Source organism: Apteryx rowi, unplaced genomic scaffold (genome assembly GCF_003343035.1).
Source record: "Apteryx rowi isolate R43461 unplaced genomic scaffold, aptRow1 scaffold_150, whole genome shotgun sequence".
NCBI classification, from domain to species: Eukaryota; Metazoa; Chordata; class Aves; order Apterygiformes; family Apterygidae; genus Apteryx; species Apteryx rowi.
The window spans coordinates 397,426-419,638 of NW_020447753.1; positions in this window are offsets into that span (position 1 = coordinate 397,426).

Sequence of the window (22,213 nt, forward strand, 5' to 3'; positions counted from 1 at the left end):
GGCTACATTTGTTGGATAAACTGTTTGCTATTTTTACCTCATCCAGTTTCAGTTTGGGGCCCATTTACTTTATGTTTCAAGTTACAGCTGGCAGAATAAGTGATTTTGTCATGCACTGGAGAAGAAGCAGGTGCTTGTGCCCACGAAGGGTGCCTGTTTATTGCTTTTACTGCATCTTATATTGTTTGGTTCATTTTTCTCCCATTATCCACTCCCGTGCCTTTCATCTAGTAATATAAAATGCTAGCTGCAAAAGTGCATCATGAGACCAGGTAAAATTTGTGTGTGATAGTGTATATATAGGAAAAGTCAATCTCTATCCCAACATGTTTAAGCACAAATAGACATGCTCAAGACAAGGGATGAGAAGAGAAAAAGACAGAACATCCTATCCAAGATAACATTAAATAGAAACAGTCCTGGCAAGAATGGAGACCAGTCTCCCAGTGTAGTTCTTTTTSCACAATTTTATGGTGACTTTTTTTCCTAGTGCTTTTGATTAATGCATTTGTTATCAGTTTTCTCCTTTGTCCCACACCCAAAAAATGACCTGGTCAACCTTACATTTAATGCTCTAGACAGGAGCCAGAGTCACCAAAGTATTCCACTGCAGAAACTGAATCTGCAACATTTTGGTCAGATTTTCAGTATCACTCAGCAATCAGGATCTTCTCTTCTGAAAGCCTGGCCCTTAATTTTGTGGCCTAAATGACACCTGGAGCTCCACAGAATATATCTAGAATTGAGGACTTAATCTTGGCCATTAATATGCAAGGAATCTGTGTCTCCACGAACTTTATACAGAATCAGGGCTCTCACCCACATCACAGGACTTTTCCAAATATTTCAGGACACAGCTCCTATTGCATAGTACTTCTTTTTTTTCAGAATTAACTTGATAATTTGTTCTCTTATATAAATTTTCCTTCCTTCCTTATAGCATCTGTGTATGTTAAAGGAGACTATACCAGTTTCTTATCTGCAGTCTATTTCCTTTCTTCCTCAGCTGTACAAAACAAAAATAAAGACATGAAGAAGCAGACACTGGTAAGCAAAGAAGCAGAAGTGTGTCAAGAAGGCACTATTAATAAGAAATGGGGGTGAGGGGGAGGGGAGTTGTCCTTTAAGAGGTATTGAACCACTGACCTTAACTGTTTTCTATTATGGTCCAGAGAGAAGTCACTAAAGCATCTCACCACAGGAAAGAAATGAGAAATTTTGAGGGCTGTTGAACACTGAATTCTCATGGTGGCTCAGTGAAATGTTACTTAGAACAGGTGTTCCTGTAATTGTGATACACTGGGAAAATTTATAGTGTTCAATAGCCCCCCAAGACATACTAACACCTCTCTGATGTGTCTAGAAATAGTATGTTGGACTGTCAAAGAGTATAGAATAAAGCCTCTCTCAAGTCTGGCTGAAGATATTTGCAATACAGGATATGTTCCTTGTATAGCTGGCTGTTTCAGAAATAAGGAAGACTTCTTGACCAGGCCCTGAAAGGTCTCACGTTACCACAAGATACTTCTATTGTTTAAAAATGGTTGAGGCTACTGTCCTCGAAACTTAACATTTCTCTTCTCAAAGGAAGAAAATTTATTTTTTATACAAAACCACGGCTATGTAAGAGATCAGCCCAAAGAGCAGGAAATGCCCCATAGGACAGGTGTAATTTTAAGGCTCTAGGCCTCACACATAGTGAGAACAGTTGGGAAACAATCTTTCCCAGAGTTTTAAATCCAAATGCTGTTATTATAGTACAAACATAATATGGCCAATTTGCAATTTCAATTAACAATAAACTATAACTATTTAATAAAAATGGAAAACAGATGGTAAAATAAAACAAAATGCCCATGGCTATCAAATTTGCTCAAATTAAATGGGGGAACAGGAAAGAAAAGCATATTCAATAAAAAAAAAACAAGTGTTACCAACCATGAGGAGATTTGAGAGAATTAGAACACAGAAATGACCAGAATGAATCCTCCCAAAGTAACTTAAGCATTTTTATATGCTTAGATGCATAACTGGAACTTTTACAAATTCTGCAAATATAAACAAATATACAGAAAATGAGAAAAGTTTGGTGAAACAATGTGGCAAGTGACATAGGTATCATTAAGAGTTTGGCACTGTAGGAGGTGTATGAATCATTGCATGGGCCAGGATCTTTTTAAATGTTATGAAGACAATTTCATTAAATGAGGAGGAAAAAGAGATAGCTGGGTTTTCACAGTGTCAAGTATGGAGGCTTCTTTTTTCTGTACTCCAAGTGAAGCAGGTACTTGAAGCCTTGACAGTCTGCAGTGGGAGTAAACTGCAAATAAGCATGTAACACAACGTCACAGCTTCTGACTTCTGTGATTATCCAGGGATACTTTATTAGCTGCAAACCATTTTTTTTTCAAAGAAATGATTCAATATGGAATTGAATTCAATATGTCATTTCACGCTAGAGCTGGGCAAACTATTCTTGGGAAACATTTTAGCTAATAAATTAGGCCCTTTTTTTGGATGGCAGATTATTAGCAAAAATATTATGATCCCCTTAAATGTGTTCATTTTCTTTAAATCATTGAAGCGCTTTGTACAAACATTTTCAATCAGCTTTCCAGTTGCAAACTTTTCATTTAATTATGGTCTTGACTATTCAGCATGCATTTTTTGTTACTCATAGGGTGTGATGGGTCATCTCAGTTTCATGGCAGTGTTCCTCACTATTCACCTGCATTTCCACATCTCCGTAAATGGAGCAGGAGAAAAGCTGGGTCAAATAGCAGATATCTGTGTTCACAAGTGTGTACCTTTATTTTTGTAAGTTTATGAGTAAATGAATGGAGGAGAGCCATTCCCAAGCAAACCTGAAAACAGGGACACATTGGCCAAATGTTCAGGAAACACACAAAAAGGTTTCTGAAGATATCTACTGGTTTAATGTTTGTCCTTTTAGCCCAGTGAGGCACCTGAATCCCACACTGTTATGACCTCCAGGCCCTCTTCCTACGTCAAGCCGAGCCAGGATATTTTGCCCCTAATCATACCTCCCACCAAAGACTAGTCCCTTTGTCTGTGAAAAAAGCTGAATTAAAAAGAAATTCAGGACTTGCCAGAATGCCTGACAGTTTTTTCCCCATTTTCCGAGTTCAATTTCAAACAAACAGTACCATGATGACATAGTGAGTACTCAATACCAACACATCAAGCCTCAGCAGAGAGAAGCAGAACTGACATTAAGACCCTTAATCAGGATGCATGAACAAGCAACGATTCAGTTTACTCTTGTAGAGCTGTGCTGAAACAAGTAAACCTTTCCATAAAGCTGCAGAAGCTGAGCTAAGCAAAAGCTGACCCATTTTGAGTCCATAACTTCAGATAAACCAAACCTGAAAACTATTCAGTAAAACAGATAATTTCAGATAATCCTTAAACAACACACCAAATCCAGTGACAAAAAGACAGATGCAATTCTAGCTAGTACCATCAGAAAGGATTACATGACCAGCTGAGATTTTGCCCCTTTGCTCCACCCACAGGCATCAAAGAACCCACAGAGTATCTCTGTCCTCCTGTACACCTCAAAAAGCCACAAATGCCTCAAAGTTTTTCTCTGTTCAGTGCCCCAGGCTTTGTTCAGTGGATCCCATCACAGCAGTGTCCTCTGTCCTGATCAGGTGCCTCCACAGAACAGGGGATGTAGCTTGAACTTGTAGCTGGGGAGACACACTCCTGGACCTCAGTGCTAGACATGACCCTTTGGTGAGCTGGGCAGTTGTGTCTGGCAAAATGCAGGCTTCAAGCCAAAGAGACGCCATGCCAGCTGACACGATTCACATTCAAAACATGAATCTGAGAGGTTCAATGACTACGCTATGTCACTCTCCGACCCTATCTATCAACTTCAACCTCTCCTAAGGCCAGAAGGCAGTTCTAGACATAGGCAAAGCAGGGGACTGCCTAGGGCAACAGATTGCAGACAGCTACAAAATCCTATGTCCATGAATATTCATGGAATTGTCCACCATCTTACACCGAGGTAAGACTTTTAAAAAGAAGCATTAATTCTTAGTGTCTGACCTAGTAGAGCTTTTCTTGCTATTCTGAGCTCTCTGTGTTCAGATACTAGACAAGATGGGTGCAAGACAAAGACTTAACATTTCAGTGAAGGTAATTTAAGCTGAGAAAAGTTGAATAATAAAGAAATGTTATAATACCATAATTACCCCAGCACTGTGCCCCATGCTTAACAATAGCTGCCTGCAGTGACATTAAAATAATGACTTTCAGATTTGCCAAGTCTTTTGTTATGGTAAATCCCTGCCACAAAGAAGTTTAAGACCATTTCTTCAACTTGTGTAAATTGACGTACCTCCATTGAAGTCACTGCATGAAGATATGACCTTTATACTCAAAGGAACCAAAATGTCCAGCAATTAGGTAAGCAGACAGTGTTCCAGTAACACCACATCATAACTGTTCAGAGAAGCTGAAGTTATTTAAACTGATATACTTAAAAGCACAGAAAAGTCTGAACTAAATTTAGTTTGTATATGGGGTACCTTTCCTACCTGTTTAGACCTGTTGCCATACAAGTCACCAACAAGATGGCATGTGTCTGAATATATGTCTTTTGCATTTTGAAAATGGTGAGTTAGAGGCCAAATGTAGTTGTCTTTTCTATAGCCACCTTTAGCTGCCTCCCATACAGTGACAGCAGAGTGTCAAAAGCATGTCAGTACACTTTTCTTCTCTTGAAAATATTCCTGAATGAATCAAAAGAAATTTTATAATTTGCTCATCTGAATTTGTCATGCTTTATTGATACAATATCAGCAATATGTATGTATTTATTTTTATCAGGTTGCATTTGTCTACCGAAGAACAGATGCTACTAATTCACCACTCACATTCCTAGAGGCTGTCTTAACTTTGATATATTCCCATATCTAATATTAGAGGCAGAGAAGTGATATCATGGTGAATGCTGACTTTTCACTGAATTCCACTACAGTTCAGATAATACTTCTTTGTCTTCATAGCTTTCTTCTAACACCTAAAGAGATCCACTAAGTCTAGCCTCCTGACTATTGTGTTGTCTTTGAATTGCTGCCTTGTTGCCAACTGACTTTTCAAATGAATTATATTATGGATGCAGCCTGACTTCACCCACTAATAGACATCAGAATATCCAGGAGGAGAAAAGCTAGAGAGAGGGGAAAAGAAAGACTGGGGGGGGGGGGGGGGGGAGATAGAGACTGGGAAACAAGTTATGGATGCAATGGGAAAAGCTTCATTTTGATTCTGTACATAAATATCTACAAAAATCTTCACAAGAAAAAAAAAAAACCTCTGACTAAGGTATGCTGGTATCCTACTAAAGTGGCTGTTAGTTGATACTAATGTGTCAGCTCCAGCTGGAACTTTAGATTCTATTATCATCACTTTCCTTCATTTTCAGTGGGAGAAGGTTATAAGGACTTCCATGGTGCAGCCTTTCCCTCAGTAGAAGTAGTATTTGGAGTTTCCTCCTCTACTCAGCCACCTATTATCATGATACCAGCTGGTGCCATTTGGTGGTGAGACCATGGATCTATCCAGTTCCTTTTTGAGTATTACATAGTCTTTAGACTTTTTCATCTTTAACAAATTTGCTTGAAATTAACAAATGGACCTAAAATACAGAAGAGAAAAGAGTCAGACAAGCTAACACAAACACAAAGCCTTCATTTTCTTCAAATGCTAGACTGAAATCATTTCCTCACTTCTCTTCATTGTTCCTCTACTTACTCAGCACAGAGACATTTATCTCAAGAAGTGTATTGGGTGGTCACTCTAAAGTTGGACTTTCACTGCGAATATTTGTGTTGGACTTCCATTAGCTTAGACATTAAGTTCTATATTTTCATTTTTAATATTTCTAGTTATGCAAAACTTCTTTTGCACAAAATTTTAACATAAAAATTGCCATATTGAGTAGTATCCAATGTCTATCTATCCATACATCTTCAATGTCATCTGCAGGCTTTGCATCTCTTTCATTTATTTGGTCTTCCATTTGCAGATAGAGGCCATTTGTTACACTAGCATACATTTTTGTAAGGTATAAATGCCACATACCAGCGACACAGTTCACAGTTGGTTTGTATGTACCATCTGGGCTTTGTATATAAAAAGAGGCACCTAGACTTAATTTTGGAAGCATTTGGGGGAGGATCTATTATATACAGTGCTGGTTTAGTCTGCTTCATGTTTGGAAGGTAATAATTCAGTAGTATTTCTGGTAGTTGGCAGTTGGTGTGCCATCTGGGGTGGTAAAGATTCTGCATATGGGAGATGGTATGGTCCCAAGTATTTTATTTCTCTCTCATCCTTCCCACTAAGGAAACTTTCACTTAAAGAAGTAAAATTGATTGTATGCGTTGTATGCTGCCAAAGCAATGAAAGGCAAAGAAAAATATATATTGTGTATCTCTACTCATGCAGTATTTCTCCCTCACAATACATTTTTAATATGGCAAGTAAATGATGCTTCTAATCACTTTAAYAGCATTTTTCTCTCTTCTTCCATTGCTCTTGTTTATACTTTTATGCCTCACACAAAACTCCTCCCCATCCTTGAGACTTGTGCTCCTTTGATGTTTGGAGTCAGCATCCACAAAGAGCTGTATAATTAGGTAGACTAAGTCTCTTTTACATTGATGGCAATCACTGAATTCATGGCAGAAAGATATCTTAATACATGTACAAATTCAGTCTTTTTAATCTAGCCCATTATAGTTTATCCATTTTAATCTTTCTTCATTAAAAAAAAAAAAAAAAAGCATCTCACCATTTGGCTTTCACTTCAGTTTCTTACAGTTCATTTCATTAATCATTCCTAGAACCAATGTGATGTTTTGAATGCCAAAGCTGTATAGAGCAGGTCTGCTTCTGTGCTCAAAGTTAGTCTTCTGACATATTACTGTATCACCTTGTTCTATGAGGCAGTAATCCTATATATGCACCTATAATTTCACTTGCCTTTTTGTTGCCCTTTCATGTTACATTCTGCCCAGTATCTGCCACAATTGTATTTTATTCTCTCATCTTTTCCAGATTATTAAATACTCATTCAATATTTGTTTCAAATTATACCAGAGATGTTGCCTTGCATTTTTCTCATTTCTTTCTCTATTACTTTATCCCGTCTCTGACACATTTTATTATTCTCTCCCCATAACAGCACTCAGAGCTCCTCCCAAGTTATATCACGGGTAAATTTTGTTAATGAGCTGACTCATTCTCCTTTCCAAATCAGAAATGAAGATATTAAACAAGTCTTGATTTAGCACCAGCACTGAAGCAAATGACTATGCATCTCCCTTCAACTTGATCCATCAATATTCTTTGTTTATGGCCTTTGAGCTAATCTTCAATCTATGCGACAGTCCAAATATTTGTCAATTTGAATTAATTGTATGAGATTTCATGGACAATATATCAAATGCTTTACTGAAGTCAAACTACATTAGGCCTGCCATTTTCCTTTCATCTGCTTATTTTGGTAATGCTATCAAAAGAAGCAATCAAATTTGTCTGATAAGATTTATTTTTCATAAAGCATGCTGCTTATTCCTCATGGTTCCGTTATCCTCCAGGGGCCACATTGTACCTATGAGGGATAGTTCTTCCACACACTGACTCTGATTTGACATCCTTCTCCCTTAAAAGAAAGCTCATTGAGCAGTATGTTATTCTTGGAGCCCAGTACTAAGTTAGGGGTCTGATCTAACACTCATCAATAAGTCTCTTCTATCTATTCTAGTGAACTTTAGGTTAAATCATTGGTACCAAAGATTGGTTTATTTCTCCCTTATGTTATGTATCACTCTGCTTTGGGGGGGTTTTTTGGTTTGGTTTTTTTTTTGGTGTGGGTTGAAGAAAAGCTAAAAGAATCAAGAGGCAAGGCACAATGCATCCCTTTTGTGAATTAAACAAAAATGTCAGCCATTCCAGCTAACAGAGTCCTAGCATTTTGAAAGGTTCATTGCACAGGAAATAAATTTGTAAGAGTTGCGTATGTTGTAGGTTGTTCATGGCCACTGCTCTTGCTGTCGCCTTCCTTTTACCTGACATAGCAGAGATTAAACAGGAGACCTCCAACATGGAAATAGTTCTGAACAAGATACATTAAAAAGCCAAACTTCACAGCTAGAACTGTTAACATGATCACATCTTCTGTGTTTTGATTTTGGATAGACAACGTCTTTACAGGGAGATGTCTTTCCTGTCTGTTACCTTGGCAATGCTACTGCTGCCCCATTTCTAAATTGACAGAGGAACAGTAAACATGACTAAACTCCCAGAAATACTGAAAGTTCTCTATAAAAGTAGTATGGCTACTGCTTTCACTGGATGAGGATTTGGGTTAATTCTGCCGGATCCCACCCTCCACAAGGAATGGTTGTGTCGAACGGTGGGTCAGAACAGCAGTCACCCGAGGGGTCCCCCAGCCACCCGTCATCTACACAGGTTCCTAAACTGTCTATGTCCCCAGCGTGTTGCTCTTCTGACTCCCTCCCCCCACCCCGCACCAACCTTTATTCTTCACAGATATACATTTCTTTCTATAAAGATTTTTCAGTTCTCCCTGTTTTTCAATTCTCCCCTTAGGTGAAACAGGTGAGAAGAGAGAAGTTTTTTCAGGGAGCTGTCATATCCAACTTCAAACATCTAAAGTACAGATGACGAAGCCCCAGTTTGTCACGCTAGGCTACCCTTATAGCCAAAAGCCCTTCCAGCTTCCAGCAGATAGCTTCTAGCAAATAACCTGATCTATCTCAAAGGCCTTTTTTTGCAATAAAATAATCTCCATCTGGAGTTTGATATCTCTGAAAGAAAATCTCCATCTATTCTACTACAATGCTGACAAAGGAACTTAGAACGATAAACTAAGTTTTAGATGGCAAAGTTATGGTACATGAATCCTATACATTGCCTCATAAAGGCACATAAAAATAATGTCATAAGACAAACAGGTCTTTGTATCCCAGAAGAGCAACTCCTAGTAGATGATCTCAGCTGAGTCTAAGTCTCAAATGACAACATTTACCAGCTGCACAAATTCTGTGGATATGTTATTAAGGGATGATGTTATAAGACCATCCACCTCACGGTATAAATAATCATACCTCTGTCAACTCCACTAGGTCCCTATTGATTAATATTTGCTGGGAAGTGATTTGAATGTTTCAAATGTTGGAATGTTGTTCTATTAATAGCATTACTTCTGGTGGAAGAACATGGCTGTTCCTTTCCTCTTTTTTTTGATACAGCTGTAGACACAAAATTAAATTCATGATTCACCCTAAAAATCACATTAAATGACTACCCACTTAAATATTTTTTTTAATAATTTAAAAAATCTGTGTGTGTGTGTGTGTGTGTGTGTGTGTATGTGAGTGTTTTCTCTGGAGTTTAAATCTACACACTGAAACAGTTTATTCGCCTGCAGTTTATCCTGAAAGTGAGTGTGTGGAAATATGAAATTTCTCCCTCTCCCTTTTTCTCTTTCCCTGTTTTTCTCTCAAAAAAAGGACTTATTGTACCTGTCTAGACTTAGCTCACAAAATGTATGGGCCAATCTAAAATATATTGCCCTTTCCCCTGAAACAACAATTGACACAATGTAGTCCAGTTCTACTTACATAAAACTGAGAGGTTTGTAGTGATCCATGACCTTGTAAGGCTCATTATTAGATAGATACYAATTTGTCATGCTGCATCTAGCTATCAGCTTTTCTAGTCACTCACTTCATGCTTCTAGTGGCAAATTATATTTGACTTTCAATTTAAAATCCAGGGTACTTTAATGTAAAACCTCAGTATAATAATGGTGATGAAGCAGCAGGGCATGCAATTTGACAGAATGGATTTTTCTAGTTTATCGTGTTGAAATCCCCTCCTCCACACCTCCAAAGGAAGAAAGAAGGAAAAAAAAGGAAGGAAAGAAGGAATGAAGGAAGAAAAGAGAGAGAGAGAAAAAGAAAGGGAAGGGGAAGGGGGAGAGGGTAAGCAAAAGGGGAAGGGAGGCAGTATCACTGTCTTGAAAACCAAGGAAACTGGGCAGACAACAGATACAGCAGTGAGTTATTTAAAAATGGAGACACTATAGACCTAATCCAAAGCTGTTAGAAATCCTTTCAGGTTTGCTTCCCTGAGCACAAGTTAAGATACACTAGATACATCATGACAAGCTATAATTCATGAATGAAGATTTAATTCCTTTTTAATAAAAAAAAAAGTTCATACTTTTTATAGAAACATATTATGCAATGAATTGAGGTGAGGCAATATGGAACATTATGAACTAAAGGAAATACTTTATGGAAACAATAGGGCACATGCTTAATTTACCTTTTTCTCTCCTTTCTCTTCTCTACAGGTAGTAAAGATCATCCATGCATTTAAAATCTGAGCTTCAATTTAAATGTAATTCAGTTCATCTAAATTCTGTCACCAAAAAAATTAACTATCTATGTAAGGCTAATTATCTACACTCCTTCCAGAACCAATGGAAGAAAAGATACCTCTAAGGGTAACTCAGCTGATGTATCTTAGAAAGAAATTCATGTCATCTAACTTCAGACTTCTAATAGTTATGCATTGAAGTTCTAGCAGTATCTTTAAGCTCCCTTCTTAGTCAACAGGCAGAAACAAGCATTTTTAGAAGGTGATTCATCCAACTTATCTTATACACATAGTTTAGGAAGAAATTAATTGCCCTGTAGGGGTATTTATGCCTCTCTGCTGACTATAAAGAAAAATGTAGAGAGTGATCAGATCAGACTTGTATGTCTAACTTTAAGACACCTAAGTTAGAGTACGTTTCCTACATTTCAACTCTCAACATACTGATAAAATGAATGACTTTGTAGAAAAGTCTGTCTGTCCTTGACTATTGAAAGAGTGTATTCTAGATGCTTAATTTTTAAACAGATAAATGTAGGTGAAATGAATTCCATCCTTCATAACAAGATTTGCTTCTGAAAACTCACATGTGCAATTCCTAGGCATAAAATGAGGTACACTAATAAGTTTTTGCCAGACCTGGGCCTTCAGCTGTTAGACTCCAGGCATCCTTACACTGAAGAATAATTCTTTGTTTTGTATGTGAAATTTTATGTCTGAGCTACTGTATAGACTGAGTTGTGCATAGCAGCTAGGTTTTTAAGAAATAAAATCTTCAAAAAGTAGAAGATCTAAATGAAACAAAAAGTTGGATTTTAGGCAGTAAAATYGGTTCTTTCCTAGAAAAAAGTAATACAGACACTCCAGAAAAACAGAGAAAGTAGTTCTTTATAGGCTGGGGGACAGCAGTGGAAGGGAGAGAAGGAATGAAAGCAAAGTTTAAAAGGAATGCATTAACTGATTTAAAGGATTTGATTGTCTAAACATGGCCTTCTAGTGTCATTTTAAATGCCCAAGGTATGCTGTCTGGTGTCCAGCTTCCATTGAAAAGATATGGGTTTCCCACAGGGCCTGTGACAAATTTGCAGGCTATGTGGACATTCTGGATACTCCATAGACTATCAATGGTACTAGATACAGTGCAACAGTGCAAGGCACCAGGGTTCATTATGATCCCAGTGAGAAAGGCACTCAGACCCTGTGAAGTATTGATTAAAATACCATTTACTGGAACTAACACAAGAAGGGAAAGAGGATAAGCATTCACCAGCATTTGGGTCTTTAGAGCTCTTACAAGGTTTTATTAGAAGAAAACAATTCTATTCACCATTTCTACTGTGAAACAAAAGGATGTTCACATGAGACCTTGCTGCTTCAGTTTAAGATAAAGACAAGGACATGCAGGTGCTGTAATCGCCGGTACCAAGTGGGAGCTGCCTACAGGCTCCTCCATTACAACTAGCCAGCTGAGTTTATCCTGTGGCCAAGGGATATGTGCAGGACAGCACAGATCTGAAGGCCAAGCAATATGCGCAGCATAGTGCATGCGCAGTACAGCACACCTCAGGCCTGTGCCTACTCAGGTTACCTGCTACATGGATGAATCACTAACTCCTCGATGTACAGATTTTTCGGTTAGGATCGCAACACTAGCCCCCTACATATAAGCAATTTAATTCCRCCCTATATATCTGCATCTCAGCTAGTCATCCTATACTTCTTTTAGTGTTACTAGGTGCTTATAAAGGGTACTTCTCTGACCAGTTTTGGGTGGATACTTTAGAATGAGATGAATTGTTCCCTAAAGTGCCTAATTTTCTTCACGGACTTAAAGAGGACTCTACTTTTTTATACATCCTCACTGCAGATACCTTCATTTAGTCAGATGACTCTCACCTTCAGGCTAATATGTCAAGGTCTTCTGACTTTTCAGAAGATAGAAACACAGGATGGCAAATGAGACTAATCTACACTGCTGAAGTCTTTCTGACTGCTTTCACAAACACCACCCACTACATGCTCCAAAGCTCCACGGTGAGGGGCTTTGAGTACAAAGGATCAGAAGTCTTGAGTCTAGAGTGCTAGAGGAAGAAAGCAGAGAAAACTTAGGCATGACACTAATAATTTAAGCCTTTTCTTAATAGGGAGTGTGGTAAGTGGCAATGTCCAGTTGATGCTAGGAAGTGGACCACACCACACCCTACAGAGGAAGGCAAAAACCCTTCTAAGCTCTTCCCAGAACTAGAAAAACATTACTTCTTGACTTCAAATTTGGCAAAATGTTTGATGCAAAGCCTGTGATCAACACATATAAACCAGATAGTAAGCAACTATGGCCTGAAAGATGCCTCCTTCTCAGTTGGAATATGGAGGACAACAATCTTTTTATAGGAGTGGCCAATTTCTGCTGCTCCTGAGAAAGAGGGAGGGGGAATTTATTCATCAAAGAGCAGAATAAAATCCTTCTAGGCCTTGCAGACAACCAGCTGAAGTCCTGATGTATTTGGAATAATTTACTACCATACAAAGTGCAATACACTTCTAGTACTGAAATTCATTCTTTCTTTACATAGGTGTACAGAGCTCCCCAAATCTTCATTTGCATGAGGATGTTAACTTTTCTTTATTTTCAGTGTGTCCCTTTCCTCTGTGATACAGTTTTGGGTGGCTATACATACTGTGGGCAATTCTCTAGACTGAAAGAGACGCTGTATCGTAATAGCAAAAACGAAAGATGGAGCCTTTTATAAAAAAAGATTCTATAAATGAGCTGCTTTTCCAGGTCTAAGGCAGTGCAGACTGGGATCCTAGCTGGTGTAAAGCAACAAACCCAAAAGATACAAAAATACAGAGACCTGCTGTCAGCGTGCTAGTTTTAAAACCAGGTACCACACCCAAGGCCAATAAAGCTGAAACATAGAAAGCTTGTTGCATATAGCAAGTGTATGCGCTTGTAACTTACTCTGACAAGTCTACTCAGAGAGCAGAGRTTTTCTGAATGAGAAGTTTTATATATGCTCATTCTTACTACTTTCTGTGTTAGTCAGAGGGGAGTCATCCCTGTACTAGCAATACAGAGGTGGGTGGGTCCAAGTTAATCTAAATCAGTGCCAGTGAAGCCAACGATGCCACAGATTATGACAAATATAAGCTGATATCTATCCTACATTTATAAAAATGTAACTAGAAAAGGTTTCTATTACTATTTTTTTTCCTTTTAGGCAATAACTCACAAACCTGTGTGGCATAGCCTTTTTCTTAGTGTGTCTTTAAACCAAAAAGTTGTGATCCCAAGGCTGACTGTTATACTTACATATGGAGTTGCAAGCTAATTGGAAATGTTATCGCAGAAGCAGGGCAAGCAACAGAGAGCAGGGCTTGAAAACTTCAGTGTGGGGGTTCCAGAAGAAAACTTTGGAACCACCATGATAAATGAAATAGGTCATCTATAACTGATGATTTCAAACTATTATGTCCATCCTATGTGTTTGGTTAAGTGTCACCTTTGATCTCACATTTGGATCTGAGCAGCAAGACTATACAATAATTTGTCTGAAATTTGTTTGCTATAAATTGATGACAGATCAAATGCTTTTTAGGACATAGGGGATACATTCATAAAATTCCTTGTCCATTCCATATATCCTTTTTCATTTTTCTCATAATATGATAGGGGATTACATCATTGAAGATTATAGACCTAGGGAGGTGTCGATTTTTTTTCTTGTTTATTTTTTGATTTTATATGCAATACATTTTCTGTGTTATATCCACTCTCTTGGTAGCTCAAAATTTTTCACAATGCTGCTTGGTGAGTTGCATGGTTACATTTTGTCCCTGTTGTGTTTTTTCCAAACATTAGCTGAACAATTAATGAACAAATCAAATAAATTGGAGCTGTTGTATTTTCCTCTAGATGCAAATGTGAAGGGTATTTTTTAAAATGCTTTTTATTTCTCTCTCATACTCTGGAGAAGAAGTACAGGCTTCAAGTTCTAAATTACTCATTCCTGCTGGCATCAGATTTATGCCCCAAGGAGTTCATTTTCAGCTCAACAGACAAGGCTTTAACTACGTAAATCCATTTCTAAAGAGAAAATAATATAATATAACACTTTCCAGACAATCTCTCACAGGTGCTTTAGCATCCATATGGGAAAGAGTTACAAATGATCTAAGAACTAATATCTTCTCTTTCACACAGTGACCACCATTTTATGCGGCTGAAATCTCCCCCATTGGCTTAAGCCTTCTACTAGTGAAGGATGCTTAAAACTAAATGAGACCAAACAAACCTTGGTGTGAATCAAGACAGTCATATAAAATTCTGAAACTTACTTCAAGTCTTCCAAATCTCAGTATTGTAGTATTGCTTCAAATTCTATTTATTCTCATAATATCATTATGCTTTATCATAACATTTAGGGATCCCAGCTTCTGGAATTGAGGAGGATAATTTCAGAATTTTAAAATATATTGCTACCTTGTTTATAGAGAACAACCTAGAAATACATCCCAACAATGCTATAAAATCAAGTCAATAAAAATAATTCAGTTATGGTTTTGTAAACATTCTCCCTGCCCCCATTAGTGATGTTCTTAAGACCAGATTTTCTTTTGTCCAGAAGCTGAACTTGTAAGAGCAGCCCCAGGAGGACAGCTGGTCCAGGTTGTCTCAAGATTTCTGGTTACTTCATATGCTGTTAGTACCAAATTAGGTAACTATACCATGAGGCACATCCAGAAAAACCATCTGTGAGCTTCTGCAGGGTTTTCATATGGACAGAAGGTGGGTGAAAAGAAAAAGTCAGATCCACACTGTATTCCCAACTGCTCCTGAGACTTCTGCTGAAAACCTGAATAGATGCAGCCAATGAGATTAACTATCTTCCTTTACATTAAGCAGATGTTTAAGTATTTTCTTGGAGTTAGAACACGTGTACAGATCTGACTGCAATAGCAGTGATAATATTAGTCCTGAATTATTCTGTCGTAGGAGGACAATTGCATCTTATGATTAGTTTCCAACTCCATTTACTGCAATGAGAGACTTGTAAAATCACATGCTGGGGCCCAGCCTTTTAGAAACTATCTTAGTAACCCAACCATGAAGATAACTGGCTCTAGGTAAACAAGAGTGTGTTAGCTTAAGTATAAATTCACCCCATGTCTGCACGATTTTCCTCAACGTGGTGCAATTGCAAGCAGAGAATTGTTGAAATGGTGATTAGGGTTTTGCAAATAAAGTATTATTTGTTTGAGGCTTGTCACGGGAACTCTCAAATTTGCTAACATTGATACATTTTTAAGATATTTTAAATCAATATCTTACTCTGAACATTACATTTTCATTTTTTCCATAGTGAGTTAAATACAATCTTCCTGCTTGCTGGGTAGCAAAGAACTTTTTTCTTTATTGCAAGAGTTTAAACTTGCATTTTGCCAGAGGTGAACAGAATTCAACATTTCAAAACCTTTGACATGTACTAAATCTCAAACCAACAATGTTTTCCAYCAATAGTTCTTCAGGAGAGAAAGAAAGATCAAAGTCAAACCTTATCATGAGAGGGAGGAAAGTTCTTTGTCTTGAGAGAAGCTGTGAAGTTTTGCTAGTGGTATACTTTCTGTGTTGACTATAGTGGGAGCTTAAACATCTCACCAACCTGTAGATATATCACTGACACCTAAGTTTAGGTGCCTTACTCTGGAGTAAATGGCACATTGAAACCTAGACAAAATTATTCCCACTTCAAATACTAAGTTTAACTACAATTAATTTTCTCCTTTTTTCATTATTTACAGACAAGGTGCAAAGCCTACTGCTTTTCTCACAAGTAGACCAGTTAATATAAAACAACTCTTAGGTCAGAAATTTTCCATCTCTCAAGATTTTCTACAGCATCTTACACTCAAATTCCAGAATAACCCATCTTCTTTATTTTAATAGTGCAGAAATATGGGAAGCTCCTTTTCCAGCATCCCCATGGATGCTCCTGCTGATAATGCYAACCGGGCTTTCAGTCTTTACTTCTTGATTACAACAGTGATTATATGAGGTAGACTCCCACAGAGGAAAAACTGGTCAAGGACGATCGCTACTCATTACGCATAGCCCATAAAGTGACTACGTGAAAGCAACAGGCTTTATCATTACTGCTACCTTTTTGCTGGGATTTGACCCAAAGGTCAAAGATGTTCCTGATTTCCAGTACAAACCTTCTTTTCCCCCAAAATAATCCTGCATCCACAGGACTTTTATGAATATTGAAGGACTGTGTCATTTAAACCTGCCATTAGATCCTCAGTAGAAATCTTGCTGCTTGTATTGCTTTTCTGCATGTGAAGACTTGTTAACATAATGTTATTTCAAACCACTGGAATGCGCATATGCCCAAAATGACCAGTTTCCAGTCATCTCTCAAAGCCATGGGATTACACAGAAAATACATTCAGACAGAAGGAAACTATTGAATGGACTGTGCATTCAGGCAGCAGGGAAGGGAAAAAACTAAAAATTCCAGTCAAACCTGTCATTCCTAAAACTTTTATTTTCTTATTCCAAAACAAGATATACAAGCTGGTTTAGTTCTGGATAACTTTTATCAAAAGCTTCATGACTCTTTATATGGATTCACATATTGTAAAATAATTCAGTGTAAAGCAAATGGAAAGATTAATTTTGTGATGTGRCACCAAAAGAAACAATTTAGAGTAAGGATTAGGGATTGGACTGGCTCAGTGAAACTTCTGAAAGAAATACATTTTAACTACAGAACATTTCACAGTAACTGTATCAGTGATCACAAAAGAGCTTTTTTTAAGAGAAATTGAGAAAATTCATACAGACTTTCTTCCTCCTCCCTCTTATTTTTCCAGAAGAAACGAGAAGGAGAAAGGGGTTGGGTTTTTTTATTCAGAAATATGATGAAATGATTGTTGGATGTAGAATAACTGGAAATTCTGAGCCAGATACCACTAATGAGACATCAGACTGGTAGAGCAGTATTTGTGTATAAGATATAGAGTAGAGCTCAGTTATCCAGTGGTCACATGACAGCAAGTGGAGCAGGATATTTTGGGAGCATGTTTATCATTACATATAATTTTAAATCTGGTCCATTCTCTTTGTTCTTAAAAGTTATCACCTTACTAAGAAATACCCRTTTCTCCTTTCTTCCAGCTTGACATTGCAAAGAATGTTGTTATTTAAGTAGAAGGGAGCTGGAAAAAAAAACACCCTACTGAAAACAACAATGACAAATTTGAGCTGAATTTCCCTCTTTTGCATACACATTCACAGAAGGACTTACTGCAAATCTCTTCCACTAAAGCTTATTTAAGTTCCTCATCCTCCTTCTGTACATGCAGCCATTAGAAAGCCATGTGATCATTTACATAACTCCAGTGCAGTCTTTTCCCTCCCCTACCCTACTTGCTTCCTCCCTTTCTTGCTCCCTCCCCATCCTGATCAGCTAAGATTTGCTCATTCAGATTCAGTGGTGTAGTGGTGCAAGTAGAGAGGCAGGTTATGAACCTGGACATCCAGCTTTCAACACAGAGTGATTTAAACTAAAGAAAAACTCACTTAGGGGGTCCCTTTATCTCTCTGACACATGAACAAAGTGATAGACATCCCCGTTCTTAACAGGAAAAATCCACGAAAATAATTTCATCATCCCGTTATTTCCAGAATGACCTGGTCTCTGTTTTATTTGGTATTCACTGCAAAGTTTCCAGTCATTGTTATTTTAGTGTGCCATGGGAAGCTGTCACCCACTATCATGGTTGGTGATCTCCTACTATGCATAAAGTAACATACATCACACCTATGTTAACAGAGGTGCCTAGCTCAGGCGCAGAGGTGTCCTAAGCTCCATATACTAAGAATAGACAAGCACTTTTAAAATATCTTTAAAATACAGGCCCAAGAGACTGAAAATTGCTAAGATCACCCTCAACTTCTTTAGGAGAAAATGTGAAAACCCCAAAATGTTCTGCTCTGTCAGCATTTGTAGTAGAGAAGTACTTGAGAATCATTGCTTCATATTCAATTTTATTCTAATATTAAAATAAAGCAAAAGGATAAAAAAAGATTTGTAGACTAATGCCATGAATTACCACACACACACACACACACACAGAGTTTTTCACAGCATGCCTTCATATCTTTAAATGACTAAATGTCCATGCCTTTATGCTGATTGCTCCTGAAACACCCAGTAAACAGGAAGTAACATACTCCATTCCCTCTTCCAAGCACCTAAAGTCTAAATAATTCAAGCTCAGAGCAGAAGAATCACCCCAATACTGCTCACCACTGTTGAAGATTAATTTTTACTAACCACTTAGAGGGCTAAGGAGTGCATTACAGCGAACATTGTTATTCAAGTTCAGCAGAATAAAATCCATCATTTCTGAGCAGGGTGAAAATGGTTTCTGTTAGAGCCATTCACATAGCTCTATAATTTGGTGACATACAGCAGCTCTACTTACTCATTTTCCATTGCAAATTTTATCTTTTGCAAGAGCAAAAAGTTCATTAGTTTGCTCAAAACACTTCTTAATGAGTGTGCTAATTGAGAGCACATTAATGTATTTCACGGGGCTCCTGTGTTTATTTCTTGAGAACAGACACATATTTGTCTTCCCTTGTGTGTTTGTGTGTTTAATGCTAGCAAGACTTTGTTTAAAGGAAAGCAACTGTGGTACTCATTGTGCTCAGAAAGGTTAAAATGGTAAGAAACACATCACATAAATGCTTTGTGAAGTGTATTGGAAAATTAGACTGCAGCATAATAACATTTCCTCTGTTTTTAATAGGTGAATGAGGGGGAGAAGGGGTTTCAATCTTATTAGGAAACATTCTCAGTGATGCCACAGACTCTGCAGACATTTAATGTAACACATGGCAACCCACTTTCCATTTCTTTTCCTGATTCAGCAAGCTCCCCAAGCATTGACCTCTTTTTAAATGTTTGGGTAGTGCCCTAGAAGTCAAAGTTAGAAGACATACTAAATTATCTTGTTAAAATGGGAGCCTTCACTTGGATAGAATAGCCAAACAGATTTGACTAAGTCTGAATTTTTAAAAAGCTATTTGCTTCTCAAACCTCTGTTCTGTTATTCTGATGGTTAAACCCTTCTTCATCAACTTATGCTGCAGTTTGTCCATTATTAATTATGAAGAGTCTGGCTTTTCAGTCAGGCAGAACCCACTCTTGCCTTATTAACAAGTCTTTTTAACRAAGCAAATTTTGAAATACCAACTTCTCTCTGAAAATCTACTTTGAAAATGAGTCAGAGGTGCATGACAAAATGTGTGTTTCTTTTTGCAAAACCTGCTTGGGAAATGTAAGTGTTTCATAGATCTGCACTGGGAATGGAAGGAGCTTGAGTCCATGAGTGATTTCCTCTAAATCTTTACAAAGATAAGGTAGAGGAAGAGGATAAAAATCCCCTTCACATAATAGGAATCATTTTAGTAAGCACAGAAGCAGCACCGCATGCCCCCTTGATTCAGGCACAGATTTCTCTTCTACCACAGTAGTAATAAGTATTACAAAATTAGTTCCAACCTCAGAGGCATCAGACTGACTCATTAGAAAAATGTGAGTTTAAAACAGAACCCTTCAAGCACGGAAAATGCGATGAGGTTTGGTTAAAGTGCTTTTACTATATAAAATCTCTGCAAATAAATATAGCGGCAGAAAGCAAGCTCCTGATTTTCTTTCCACTTGGAGKGGTCGCTATGTCCAGCAGGCAAAAGGGAAGCCATTTGCACTCATGTCTAGGATGTCAGGATATTCTCAAAGAGTTGTTTCTGCTCACAATCCAGCTTCAGTCACTGCAGTTCATAGGGAAAGCCCCTGAGGACAAGCCTTGGAATAACAAAAGAGCTGCTGAGACAAAATGGCCTGGGGCTGTATGTTTTTAAGTTGTACCCATTTACTTTTTTAAATCACTTTGGTTAACCTCCACTCTGTTGCCTTATTTTAAGGTCTACTTAGACTTATATGTCAACCTCCAAATATAAAGAATATATGTACCAGTTCCATGCAAACTCTCAAGGAAGGTAGGAGTCAAGGAAACAGAACCTCTTTCTAGAACAGACACATCTAAATAATTGTATGCAGAAAATACTGAAGTAAAGAACAAGGAGTATGAACAAACACTTTCCCACCCACTGGGCTGGAAAATATCAACTTTAGTGATTAACAGGCAATTCTCAAAGGTTCAGCTAAACAGTCAGCAAATAATCCCACTAAAACTTGAATTCTAACACAACATAAGCAGGGGTAACAAAACCTGGCCTACTACTTTGACGCTCCTTGTTGTTCTTACAGCCAGTAATAGAATATCTGAAAATGAAGGTGTGTAAGTTTTATTCCAGATTTAATAATTTTGATCCATGACAGAATTTTTTTATTTGAATTTTAAAGCAGAGACTCAAGTTGGGATGTTTGTCCATCCTTCTCTAAGCAGAGCTGTGAAATAGATCCCTGCATATTTTGTATTTCCTCCTGCACTCCACAACATCACACTTTCTATATTTAGAAGTGATTAGATTTATTTACCTTGCACAGCAACTAAACTCAAATGAATGCAGAGCTGAACCCACTCTTAGAAAGATCTGTTTACATACCCTGATTTCTATTTAAGTAGTGGCCAATTAAACCTTAGTAAGTAGAAGTAAACACCCATAGCCTTTGAAATTTCCAGGTAGATATGCAACATATATGAGCATTTCTGGTTATTGCTCTCTAATTAGAACTCAGAGCACAACAGCATTGTCCTTTTGACAATGAAGCCTGCCTGTCACATTTGCAAGCACTTATATGAATTAAACATAACACCTAAGCATAATGTTCTTGCATCTTACAGTTGTGTCCTAGAGCTCTTCAGTCTAATGCATTATAATCACAAAAAATGAAGCTAACACATTGCTTCATATCCTGACTGTGCTGCAGAAGAATCACCCAAGCCGATGGGGATCTTCCAGCAGCACACAACTGGCAGAGATGTTCTCATTGTGGGGTAGTGTCCAAGGTTTCCCCAGGCACTGGCAATGTCCAGCTGCCCGTGGTGCTTCCAGCATCTGCTGCAAGTTAGTTAAGGCTGTCTGCCTGCACACTGCTCTCATATACCCAAGGGTACTGGCCAAGCATTCAGACAACTGCAGATCAAGGGAGTACAAGAGTAGCTTAATTCCTCCTTTTCAGTTCAAATCTGGAGATGTACTTTGTGCTTTTTGACCACAGCAGAAGCTCTGAGCAAGAAGATCAAACTCTGGAGCAACATAAACTACGCTGTAAGTCTGTGCGTGGGTGTAAGTGAGTACAGGTCAGTGGGAGATGGAGGCTGGGGGATGAGAAAAGGGAAGGGGACCAGAAAAAGGACTAAAAGGAGGGTGCATAGTGAAATGTTTTGGGGTGAACACAAGCTGCTCCCTCTCAGAAAGGGTGGAAGATGCAGCTGTGGTTTTGCAGCTGAAGACACCAGGACACATACCACTCTCAGAGCCCAGTGTGAGGCTGCTTGCTGGAGTTAAACAGCATCTGTGCTGATTTGAATGACAGCACATTGCCTCCAGGAGCTCCTGCTGAGCTGCACACCTCAGTACTATTTCTGAGACAAAGCAGTGACATTGTGCATTTTCTTTCCCGGAGATGTTTTTAATTTGGTTTGACTTCTCTCAGAGGCAGGATTAGAAAACTGGTGTTAGAGGCCCCCTGCCTCTCGCTGGCACCACTCTACCTCACCTCTC